Below are 12,950 nucleotides of genomic sequence, written 5' to 3'. Positions count from 1 at the left end.
TAACCAAAATTATTCCTATCATATCTAAGAAATGCTGTCATGTAAATGAGTATAAGTTAGTCTAAAGTATAATATACAATAGATGGAATAGGTCATTGTTATTTGGCTTACAGAGGAATTCATTTTTTTAATTTTTTTTAATGTTTTATTTATTGTTGAGAGAGAGAGAGAACAAGTGGGGGAGGGGCAGAGAGAGAGACACAGACTCCAAAGCAGGCTCCAGTCGCTGAGCTGTCAGCACAGAGCCCAGTGTGGGGCTAGAACTCATGAACCATGAATCATGACCCGAGCCAAAGTCAGACTCTTAACTGACTGAGCCACCCAGGTGCCCCTGGTTTACAGAGGAATTCTTTTAAAGTAAGATTTCCTTAAAAATCAAAATCCCTATTTCTCTTAAAGTAGAATTCCAGCTACTTTACATTTACATTTAACTTTTTCAGTACACTCTATCATACAAGGTGAAGGATATTGGTAGTTTTGGTGCTTAAGATTTTATAATTACCTTATAGAGTTTCTTTCCTATTTTCACCTCCACTCTGAATCATTTCATTTTGTCAGAAATGATCATATACTGCAGTATCCTAATTTCAAACTTGCTGCCAAAGCTGAAGTCAATTGGATGGCCTACATTCTCAGAATTTATTCCTAAGAAAGGATAAAACTGGTTTTCATTGCCTCTTTAGGCACAAATTATAACTTGATTCATGTTCATTTGGAGTTCCACTCCCAACACTAGGAATGATGTCACCATCATGTAAACCAGATCATCAATGATGGCCTGGACTGCCTTTCAGCTTCTTTTGGAAGGGATGGAAGTCTAGTAGGAGTGACATAAATTTGACTTGAATACTGAAAAGAGAGTTTTGACGGAGATGTTAGCAACAGAGAATTCTTTTAATGAAAAATCATCACAGGAATTCTTAAGAAAACCAAATTTTTGACTATTCGACATTTAGCTGTTGCAATATTTTATACTTAAAAGTCTCTGTATACATGCTTTGCATGTCTCACTTTATCTTTTTTCTTTAGGTAAAAAATGGACAGGTTAACTTTCAAAACAAATTTGCAAACTGTTGGAAAGCATATGTTTCAATTAAACATGACTCAAAGTAGGTTTTTACAGCTCTGAACTGAGTACCAGGGCCATTAAACATTTTATGTTTCCTTTGCACATTATCCTATAATTCATTGTCCTAGTTGTATGTGCAAATCACTAAAGCCTGGTTAAAATATTTACTTCTTTATCCACTGTTAATTTAACCCACCTTCACCCTAGTCTGTGTGTATATATGTATGTATGTATAATATACATAAAATATTTTAAAATTTATTTTTATAAATATGTAAAAATATATGAATATAAAGATATATGTTATGTTTATAATATATAATATATACTTATTAAATATGCAAAATATTTTAATAAAAATACTAAAATATATATTTAAATATATAATATATATACTTTGAGAAAGATTATTTACTTCTTATCCTAGCATTTATCATCTTATCCCTAAAAGGAAAATATTTCCTTTACAAAATAAATATCTGTTTCCTATTTTTCTATATTGCCTGTGGAAAAAAATGACACCATAGGCATGCCAAAAAAGAGAAGGGACTCTTAGACAACAAACTATTCTAAGTTAGGTTTCCAGTATGTCTGTGCTCTGAGCATGAAAGCTGTTAACACTTACTTTAGTAAGTTTTACTCTTATTTTGTATTTATTATAATAGTAGACATGGGTTGTGAGGACAAAACACCACTTACAGTGCCATTTTAATGCTCAGAGATCTAGAAACTACACAGCATGAAGCAGAGCCAGAAGAATCCTTGTGGTTTACAGATGTCCAGTTGGTCTGTTGATCTAATGTTGAAGGAAAGATTTACAGAAATCATTGAGTATCCATCCCCCCTATTATATTTGACTTGACACCTTTTGAACAGAGCCGCAACCCAAGAATCTACCCCAATGCCCAATTCCTCCTCCAGCAACAGTTAGGAGGGGCCTTGACCCAAGCCTAGTTTACCTCATGGCACCTCACTTTTCACTTTTGAACTCCTGTTCCCTTCATCGATACTCCTTTTTTTGTTGATGGCTCTCCTTCATTTACTGGTTTGTTAGCTCATTTATTTATCTAGTAAACATCTCTTAAACATCTGCTTTGTGCTCACCATGGGAAAGGATGTGATCATGAGAACGAATGGCTAAAGTTCTAGTGATCAAAAAGCTTAAACTGCTGAACTTAGGGAGCACAGACTGGCCTGTCAGTGGGCCACTTGAAGCATGGACCACAAACTGGTCCACAGCAAGATGGATAGAGAATTTGCAAGTAAGTCTTAGAAAACTCTTATAGTAATTTGACATGGCTACAATGTGATTAATGGGGTCATCTTGTTAGTCACCTGTGGCATGAGCTATATACTAGTTACACAGTAACTAGTAAGTTACTAGTAACTTACTACTGCTACTGAAGTAACTGTCTTCAGTAGAGAGTTCAAGAAACACTGGCCTTTAAGAAATATATAACAACAATCAAACTACAAAACCTCTTCTACTCTCAATTAATCTATGTTCCCTAATGACTTTTAACGACTGAGTTGATGTTAAAAGATATGGAGAAAGTGAAATAGATGGCAAGACACTAACAATTTTTACCATTTTATCAAAAATTAATTTCAGGCAAGTTCCACTATAATCACAACTTTCTAACCAAATTGACTAAATAATAATAACTAAGAAAAAAGATCTATTTTGTATCTAGTGTGTTTTAGAAACACTCTAGGTCTATGAGAGTGCTTATTTTAATCTGTTAATCAGTTAGGCAAGCACTAATAAAGGCATACGTTCCCTTATATTTGGCTTGAGGTACAAAGTTTCGTCTAAAAATTGTTATCAGGACATTCTTGATTCAAACTGTTACAGGAATCAACTATTTATAGGGAGTATTTGTCAACTTTTTTTTTGAGAGACAGAGTTCCAATCTCTTTGATCTTAAAAGTTCTCAAAGTCATCACCTAGTCCTCAGGTTGTTTAATAATCTTAGGTACAAGAACATACAAATATGGAAATTATATGTTGTTCAATATGCTTTCCATGAAAAATTTCTGAGATTAAGTAGACAGTATTTCTTTCATGAGTGCCTGGGTGGCTCAGTTGGTTAAGTGCCTGACTTCAGCTCAGGTCACGATCTTGTGGTTGGTGGGTTTGAGCCACGTGTCGGACTCTGTGCTGACAGCTCAGAGCCTGGCGCCTCCTTCAGATTCTGTGTCTCCTTCTTTCTCTGTCCCTCTCTCACTCACACACACTCTCACTCTCTCTGACAAAAATAAACATTTAAAAAAAATTTTTTTTTTTAATTTTTTTTTTCAATGTTTATTTATTTTTGGGACAGAGAGAGACAGAGCATGAACGGGGGAGGGGCAGAGAGAGAGGGAGACACAGAATCGGAAACAGGCTCCAGGCTCTGAGCCATCAGCCCAGAGCCTGACGCGGGGCTCGAACTCACGGACCGCGAGATCGTGACCTGGCTGAAGTCGGACGCTTAACCGACTGCGCCACCCAGGCGCCCCTAAAAAAATTTTTTAAGAAGGTATTTATTTCAATCAAATGACAAAACTGTTGAGGGTTTTCCGTGTGCCAGTTGCCATAGACAGCCTTGGGGGAATATACAGAGGATTCTGTTCCTATTCCACAAAAGCCCAGTGGTTCATGTGAAAGATAGACACATGTAAATCATGACAACGCAACATGACAGGTGTTATAATGGAGGTGGATACAAAATTCTATCTACAGGAAGTTCTCACTTTGCAGTCATACGCAACCATAAAAATATACAAGCTGAAATTGTACAAAGCAATATTAATAACCAATAGGAAAAATTGAGATCATTCTGTGACCATTAATTTTTTTCTCCAAACATTAAAGCTACCATACTGTTGGTTATAAACATAGAGATAAATGAAAATGAGTAAAATCAATATTTAGTATACTGTAATTTTAGATATTAGAAACTTCAAGAATTAAAGTGTTGCATCTCACTGTAAAAACAAAAATTGTCAAAGTTGTTTTAAGAGTGCTTTTCTTCTTCTCATCGACATGGAAGAAGCATCTTTTTTATGCCTTGGTCAGTTGTCATATTCCCTTCTAAGTGTGAATCAGCTTCTAACACTTTATCCTTTGTGCTTTCAGTGTCAGAAATTTCTTCAAGAATTCCTTTAATGTGAAGCTTTTTATTTTGACTTTGTCACTTCTTCTGGGACATCTTTGTCCTTCCATACCACTTTCCTCAGTACAGATAAGCTCACCTTTGCTAAGTGCCTCTGGCCCCCCATCTAGAGAGTCTCAGCCAGTGGCAGCAGTCAACATTCCTTTAGCCAGCCATTTCTCCTATGATTCTGTTTGTATTCAATTCCAATCTCACTTTCAGCATTATGTTGTTTCATTTCCTTGCTACACTTTCATCATTGATAGCCAATTCTTTCAATTATCCATTTTGTAAAATGCCATCATACAGTCTGTGCACACAATGAATGACAGACGTGCAATGACCAATCACCAACAAGTCTTAAAAGAAGCAACATGGTTGGTCACTGATTGTGATGCACTGAAGAGTTAGCAAAGTTTGTGCTTTATACAATTACTCGTAGTTTATATAACCTGATAAATGACAGCCAAATTGTGTTGTTGAGGAACTGGTGTTATTTAATTGACCCATGATAAATGAATTCATGCATAGTGGAATGATGAAAGTCAAAGACTGCTTGTGTATAAAGACATGGAGACCTTAAAAGTAGATTAATAAAAGCACAGTGCATCCAGGAATGGCCAGTCTACTTGGAGCCAAGGTTGTAAGAGGAAAATGGAGGTCAGACACAATCAGCAGCAATGGGGCTTAAGACAAAATTGAGAAGGTTAAATTTGGCATAAAATTCGCGTGTAACTGTTGCTGTCCTGCCTGGGAATAAACTGCTCTTAACTCCATTCCTACCTTACCTAGTTCTTTCCCCATTCTCATCAGAGGTTAACCAGGACATCAGAACTACAGTCCTCAAGTCACTCTTTCTATTCCATCATTTTAACCTGGTCTTTGTGCTGAGTCTGAGAATTGCTAGCTGACATTCACTCCTCTGTGCCAGCACGTAGCTTTCTCTTTATAGCCACCTAGAAATGATTGCAGGGGCCAACTCTGGGCTGTCTCAACATTTTTGTTAAGGAAATGTCTTTGCTTTTCCCCCGTGTACTGAGAATCACGAACACTGGCGTTAAGTGTGGTCATCTATAAGTGACTCCAGCTGTATAGCAGAAGAGTGAGAAAAGCCCAATGGACTCAGTCAAGCCCTGTGTTTCAGTTCCTATTTCACCTGTTGCTTTCCTTGAGTAACACATTTCACTTCTCTAATTTGAAGTTCCCACCCTGATAAAAAAAGATCTCAGACCTCTTAGATATACTTCTCCAAAGGCTGTGACTACCTAGGGCTTACTGTGTGTTTTCTCAAAAATTATACTTTATCTGTAGGCATGCAGCAAGAGGGATAAAGAAAGATTGAAAAGCCAAATAGAATTCTGCTCTTAAGAACTGATGAAGGCTCACTTGACATTCATTTTCAGAAGCAATGGCTCTTTCTCCAGAATAATCTTGAAGAGTTTTTGTGAGTTTTCTCCTTCCCAATACCTGCCAAGCAGCTGGGTCTAATGATCTATACAATAGTGAAGTTCTGCTTTATCTTGATTGCTGATTTCCTTTAGCAATTCCCTAGCAACAAAATGCAACAGCAGTTGCACTGAAAACTCCACTGCAGTTCTTTTCACAGAAGAGAAAGAACATAGGATATGGACAAAAATACTATTTTTCTCACTTAGTGTTAAATAGTTTAATTGCGAAATACATACGTACATATATGTATTAAAATATATAGAAACAGATTCAAGGGACAGAGAATAAACAATAATCATTTAAAATAAAAAATAAGGGGTGCCTAGGTGGCTCAGTCCGTTAAGCATATGACTTGGGTTCAGTGAGTTTGAGCCCCACATCAGGCTGGCATGTGGAGCCTACTTGGGATTCTCTCACTCCCTCTCTCTCTCTCTCTTCCCCTCCCCCACTTGCACTTTCCCTCTCTCTCGTCAAAATAAATAAATAAACTTTAAAATAATAATCATAAGATTAAAAAATAAAAGTTGAAATTTTTAGAAGATGTTGACAGAAGAAACTTATATGAGTGTGGTAAAAATATGGAGCAGGAATAAAGTTAACTTAGAGAATTTGTAGGAGAGAGAAATCAAAGGTCGAGATGGTGATGTGTGAATAAAGGCTAGAGATGGGCATTCAAAAGCTAACCCTGACTTTGCACTCTCCAAGACATGATAATGTGATTATGTTAGGTGCCACAGTTGGAAGCCAAGAGACAGAAAACACAAGGCATTATCTTTGTGTCCACAAACATGTATAGTGCAACTTGGAAATACAAAGGAACAAAGTTATTTGAAACAAGCAACTTGAATTGCTTGGGTTTAGGAATCCTGCATAATGAGCTACTACTAATGGCCATGGAATTTAAGAGATTTTTCTCTTCAGACTGATTCTTGATTTGAAGAATTTCTCAAAAATACAGAAACAAAGGCAGAATATAAAGTTTGATCATTTCCTTTCACTGTATTTTTTTTATCAAATTTAACAGTATAAATGCTGCTTTTTTTGTTTTTCACTGGGAAGGTACAGCACTTGAAAATAAGGTTGAGTGCCTGAGACAGCAGGAAGGGAAAGAACCACATCCCAAAACAATGTTCTTCCACTGCATTTTTAAAGAAGTTTCTGTCTACCCTAATGCCATGTTTTTTCTTCAGTCTTAAAGTTTTTCAAAATATGACTAAAGTAATAGTGTCGTCTGAATTTCAGTACGTCTTGCCAGTTAAATTTGGCTCTACCAAATAGAGGGAATAAACTAAAGGTCATTGCTGTTCTTACTTACCAACAAACTAGAAAAGCCAAATAAACCAAAAAAAAAGAAAAAAGAATAAAAAAGGCAATTGGATAGTTTGGCTGATTCTCAAATTGGCAGGGATGTTTAGTTTGTTTTTATTCAGGATTTTCTAAAATTGCTCCCTTCTCAATAGCCTCTGGCCATTAGCATAGTAAAAAGAATGGGCAGTACTCTGGAAATCAATTAGAATTATAAAAATGCACTCATTGCAAAGCCTTTAGGCACATGTACAAAATAAACATGTAATCTTACTCCTGAGAAACTATTTTACGGATCTTCTCAACTCATTAGAATTTTCTCAAGTGGCCTGAATGAGATGTGTTGTGTTAAGAGGATCATTATTGCTTCAGATCCCACGAAGGTGATTTTTATAGGGATAGGATAAGAAGAGAGTATCAAGACTTCAGATCCTCACAGAAAAGACTACCATTTACGTTTTAAGAAATAGATTTCCCATAAAAGAGACCATGAGTTCCAAACAACTGACTTGAAGTTAGAGTATATCATACAAATTAAGGCTGGTGTCTACATTTTGTAGCCCTAACTGTACTATGCAATTTAAATGTCCAGTAACTTAGAAGTGCTACAATTTGTGATGAAAAAGATGAGGTTATTTCCATTTTGAGATCATTTTTCTGTAGGTTTCTGTTGAAGCCATGGCGATTATAACTGATCAGTATTTGGGGTTGCAAAAAATTTTTTTCAATGAATTCCACATATACAGGTCTACTCACATAAGCCAAAGAAAGAAAAGGATGGAAACATAGTAGACTAGAAACTCATTAAGGACAGACAAATTTTTCCCACACCTAGGAGATCAATAGCTATACAAGTGCTATGGAGTCATGGGCTTATTTTTCTTCTTTATGAACACTTCACTTAGTTGGCAAATATTGTTGTTAAACTTTACTGTCGTCTGCTGGTTGAAACTGCTTTAGGGGCACCTGGGTGGCTCAGTTGGTTGGGCATCTAGCTGCAGCTCAGGTCATGATCTCACAGTTCATGGGTTTGAGCCCATGTCAGGCTCTGTGCTGACAGCTCAGAGCCTGAAGCCTGCTTCTGATTCTGTATCCCTCTCTCTCTCTGCCTGTCCCCACTCAGCCATGTGTGTGTGTGCATGTTCGCCCTCCCTCTCTCTCTCTCTCTCAAAAATAAACATTAAAAAAATAAAAAGAAATAAAAAAGAAACTGCTTTAAGATTTCCTACAACCTGTTTTATCTCCTTTAGAGTCCTTTAAGTTTTAATATGTAAACAATCACATTCTTTTTTAAATTAAAAGATATATACATTTTTAAAAACATAATACGGCATGTCTTTTGCAAACACTGTACCCACAAGAAGACAAAATTAATGGAAAGGCTTATCTTTGGAGTTCTTTTACTTAAATTTATCCTCCTCATTTAAGTTGTGGCATACTATTTTTCTTGCAATTATTGCTTCTATGTCCATCGAATCACAACACGGCATGAATTTCATTTTCTCCACTTGGATTTATTAAGTTCTCTAAGAGCTGAAATTGTACCTTCTAATTATTTTGTATGATACCTAACCATAAGGTAATAGAACTAATGTTTTTAATTGTATTGAAGTACAACCTATATGTAGAAATGTACACAAATCACCAATGCAGAGTGCTCTCTATTCCAACCTATAGAATACATCCACGTAACCACCTATCAAATCAAGCCACAGAACACTACCACCATCCCGGGAAGCTCTCTTCATACTCCCTTCCACCATTTCACTCAACCAAGGGTAGTCACTGTCTTGGCTTCCTCACATACATCATAGATTAATTTTGCCCAATTTTGAACACTAAATAAATAAAATCATATATTATGTACTTTGTGTCTGGCTTTTTGTTGCTGTTGCTGCTCATCATGTTTGTGAGATCCATCCCTGTTGTGTGTAGTTTCTGTTCACTGATGCTCATCTTTATGTAAGCTTCTACTGAGGGAATATCTTGACTGGCATTGACATTCTATTTTCAAAGTGATTTAGGAAACACTATGTTAAATTTATCAGTCAGAATTATTTGGTCTTCTCCGTATGGCTTGCTACTAAAACTGTATAAGATATATGTAGTAACATTATAATAGCTGACCCTTGAACAACATGGGTTTTAATTGCGTGAGTTCACGTATTTGTTGTATTTTTGGAAAATTACAGTACAGTAAATGTATTTTCTATTCCTTATGATTTCATTAATAACATTTTCTTTTCTCTAGCTTACCTTCTTGTAAGATTGCATATGTATTCTATATTATAGATTATAAACAGTTTTTATAAGTCTATACATATTATATAACATATAAAATATATGTTAATCAACTGTTTATGTTATAAATAAGACTTTGGGTCAACAATAGGCTGTTAGTAGTTAAGTTTTTGGGGAGTCAAAAGTTACACACAGATTCTCAATTGCACAGGAACAGGGGTGTTGGCATCCCCAACCCCCATGTTGTTCAAGGGTCAACTGTATATCATTATAAGCTATCTAATAAAAATAATAATACATAATAATATAGGTATCTATCTATATATAATAATACTACATATCAGTATATATATATATATCAGCATTATAAATTTAATGCTTTGTTTTAAATCTCAAGATGAAGGTGACTTTCTTCTTTTTATCCTTTATGTTTTCCATAATTTCCCTCTGAAATTCTTTACTGGCTTATTTTTCAATAAATAAGTGTTGATTGATTACAAATCAACTGTGAATCATCTTCTTCCCTTTTTTTTCAAAACCAAATCTGCAAGGTAGTTCACTGTAGTTCTTACTTTAAAATTTTTTTTTAATGCTGAGATTCCAATACAAGGTTCCATCTTTTATTACATAAAATTTAGTTATCAGCTGTGGTCACCATGTACTTTGAAAATAAAAATATATATATATTGGCTAGGCCCTCTGCCAAACACCACATTTACCCCCTCCCCATATACTTTCAACTGCTATGCTATCTTTTGGAAGTCCTGGGGTCCCTGAGAATTCATGGGGCTTAACTTGGTTACCTCTAACTACAATTTCTCATTATCAGTGAACTCCCAATCTAACTTATGTTACTATCACCCTTGGCAGAGACTGCTAATTATCCCCCAGTCTCCATTTTCTCTCTTATTATTTGAAGTAGAATCCCCCTTTTAACCATTTTTCAGCAAGGCACTCCATTGGTTGGGTAGAGACTACATTTCCCAGACTCCAGATGTGAGCTCTACATATCCAGATGTGACCATTTGACTAAGTTCTGGCCAGCGATATTTAAGAGGAAGCGATGTTTGCAAATTTTGAATCCTGTCCTTCAAAAGGAAAGCTATTTGCCTTTCCAATGTCTTTCTTACTTTCTGTGGTCTGGGGAAAGGTAACAATGGAACAGTCAACTTGGACCCAGAAGTGCTCACTAAACTAACTTGGGTCCCTTGATGGCCTTGTGCAGAATCGCCTGCCTGAAATGGTCTGGTGACCTACACATGGACTGTAAGATGAGAGAAAATTGAACTTCTGCTTTATTTAAACCACTGTTTGGGTTTTCTTTACTACAAAAACTCAGGTTGTATTCTATATGATTCAGTGCTCAAATCTGTTCTCTTTCCTCTGTCCCATATGGGTTAAGGCATGGAATAAAGGTCCTTTACCTTGATTTTGTGAAAATGCTACTCAGGAAGCAATAGATGTTTATTGAAAACTTGGAGATAACAGCACTAGTAGCATTAGACACAGAACAGTTCTGCTAAGAGCCTAATATAAGATATTAGATACCACTTTCCATACAAAAGTATCCAAATCATATCTACTGTTACGGATTGAATTGTGTCTCTCAAAAAGATGTATTAAAGTCTTAACCCCTGACGCCTCCGAATGTGACCTTATTTGGAAATAGAGTCTTTGCAGAGGTAATTAAGTTAAGGTGAGGTCATCCAATAGGACTGGTGTTCTTCTTAAGAAGAGGAAAACATCATATGAAGATTCTGACATAGGGAGAATACCATTTGACAACAGAGGTGGGGGTTGGAGTAGTGTAGCTGCAAGCCAAGGAACAAGAATTTTTAAAGATGCGAGAAGCTCGAAAAAGGCAAGGAAGGGTTCTTCTCTGTAGGTTTCAGGAACATGATCCTACCTATACCTTTGGACTTCTAGCTTCCAGGATAAATGTGACAATCCATTTATCTTGTTTTAAATCATCCCACTTGGGATACTTTACTAGGGCAGCCCTAGCAAACTAACACACAGCCACAAGAAATTTCTCACTCACCACCTACTCTCTCCCTAAGGTCCCCAAGCCTCTCATCAAGATGCAATTCCTATCTATCCCCAAAATATTCTCTCTCCCCAACTCCCCAGTGTTCTTAGATAGCTACGGATAGAGATTTCACAATTCCATTTCAGTTTGTATAATTCTGAGAAAAAAATTTTAGGGATTTTATTTCTTAAAGTTTCTAAGAGCAAAAAAAGGCATGATTGTGTGATAACTGAGATTAAGAAAACATTGAATTCCTCCAAAATATCCCCGAGCATGCATTTGGCACATACTTTTTGTCACTTGTGCCATTTCTGTGGTAAAATCTCTTGCCAAAATTTCTAAGTTCAAAATAATATGTTTTCATATTCTAATGATATAGTCATATATACATTATTTCTATGTATTTACATATGAAGTCATATATATGTATAATGATGTAGTCATATATATTTGTACTCTGAAAAAAACTCAATTATTTTCAAAATCCAAGTTTTGGTATGACTTTGATTTCCTAAGTATGTGCATGCGTGTATGTATGTGTGTGTGTGTGTGTGTGTGTGTGTGTGTGTGTGTATTCAAATTGAATAGAGCTGAACCTGGTTGAATTAAATCTAATTGAATCATGGAACTATGCTATGCTTTTTAGTGAAGGTTATCTATAGAATAGAAAAAAAAATGTAACTTTAAAAGATACTGTTTTTATCATGGGCACACCTTTATTATTAAATAATCAGCTCATCGTTGTCGTGTTACTTCACCATTGTTCTTTACTAGAATCCTTCCAGCAAGCAAAAAATATATGATTTTATTCCCTGGTGATTCGTTATGTTAGGAAGTGCAATCGAAGTGATACATATTTTACAGCTGGCTCATTAGAACAAAGAAGGTCAATGTCCTTCTTGGATATTTTCTGATCTCCATTTCTGTGCAGTTCAGCTAATGTTACATAGAATTTCTGGGCCTTAAAGTACTGTAATTATGTCAATGTCCTGTGATCTTTAAACATGACCAGAACATAGTAGACAGTTGTGGTATTAGAAATGATATGCTCAGTTATGCAAAGAATAAATGAATGATTTTTTTTTATCTCAGTATAAATTCTGACATAGCTAGGAGACCAACTTATCTTTTCAGTGTTTCAGCTCCATTTTGCTAGGCTTTTAACAGTAAATCTTTCTACAGTGTAAGCAAATATATGTAAATATGTGTATATGTAAATGTAAGTGTTGGTTACAATTCTCGTCTCCCTCTATCTCTGATCATTCACAAAAATATTTTATTTACGGGAATATGATTTCCTTAGACAAAAAAATGCCACCAGACTCATCTATAGACATAATTGTCAGTAGAAACAGTTTGTATTTTTCCCTCTCAATTTCCACTTCATATGTCCCCTCCCCTTACTCATTTGTTAGTTCCTGGGCTGCTCATCACCCTTAACCTAGGTCTAAACTCTGCACATCTGTGTCTTTCTTGACCCTTTCCTCACTACTCCTCATTTTCCATGCAAAGTTTTTGTTCTCTGCTCCATTTTCTTAGGCTCCCAATTGTTTCATTCTTCACAATATTGTCAAAAAAGTTGTCATATACACTTATTTCTGCATTTCCCACTAATTCTCTAACACATGTCCAGTCTAACTTCTTTCTGATAAGTTCATCAGAATAACTCTCATGGAGGACATTGATGACCTCTATTGCCAAATACAGAGTATATTTTTCA

Source organism: Lynx canadensis, chromosome A1 (assembly GCF_007474595.2).
Source record: "Lynx canadensis isolate LIC74 chromosome A1, mLynCan4.pri.v2, whole genome shotgun sequence".
Classification (NCBI taxonomy): Eukaryota; Metazoa; Chordata; class Mammalia; order Carnivora; family Felidae; genus Lynx; species Lynx canadensis.
This window is presented reverse-complemented; position numbering follows the sequence as displayed.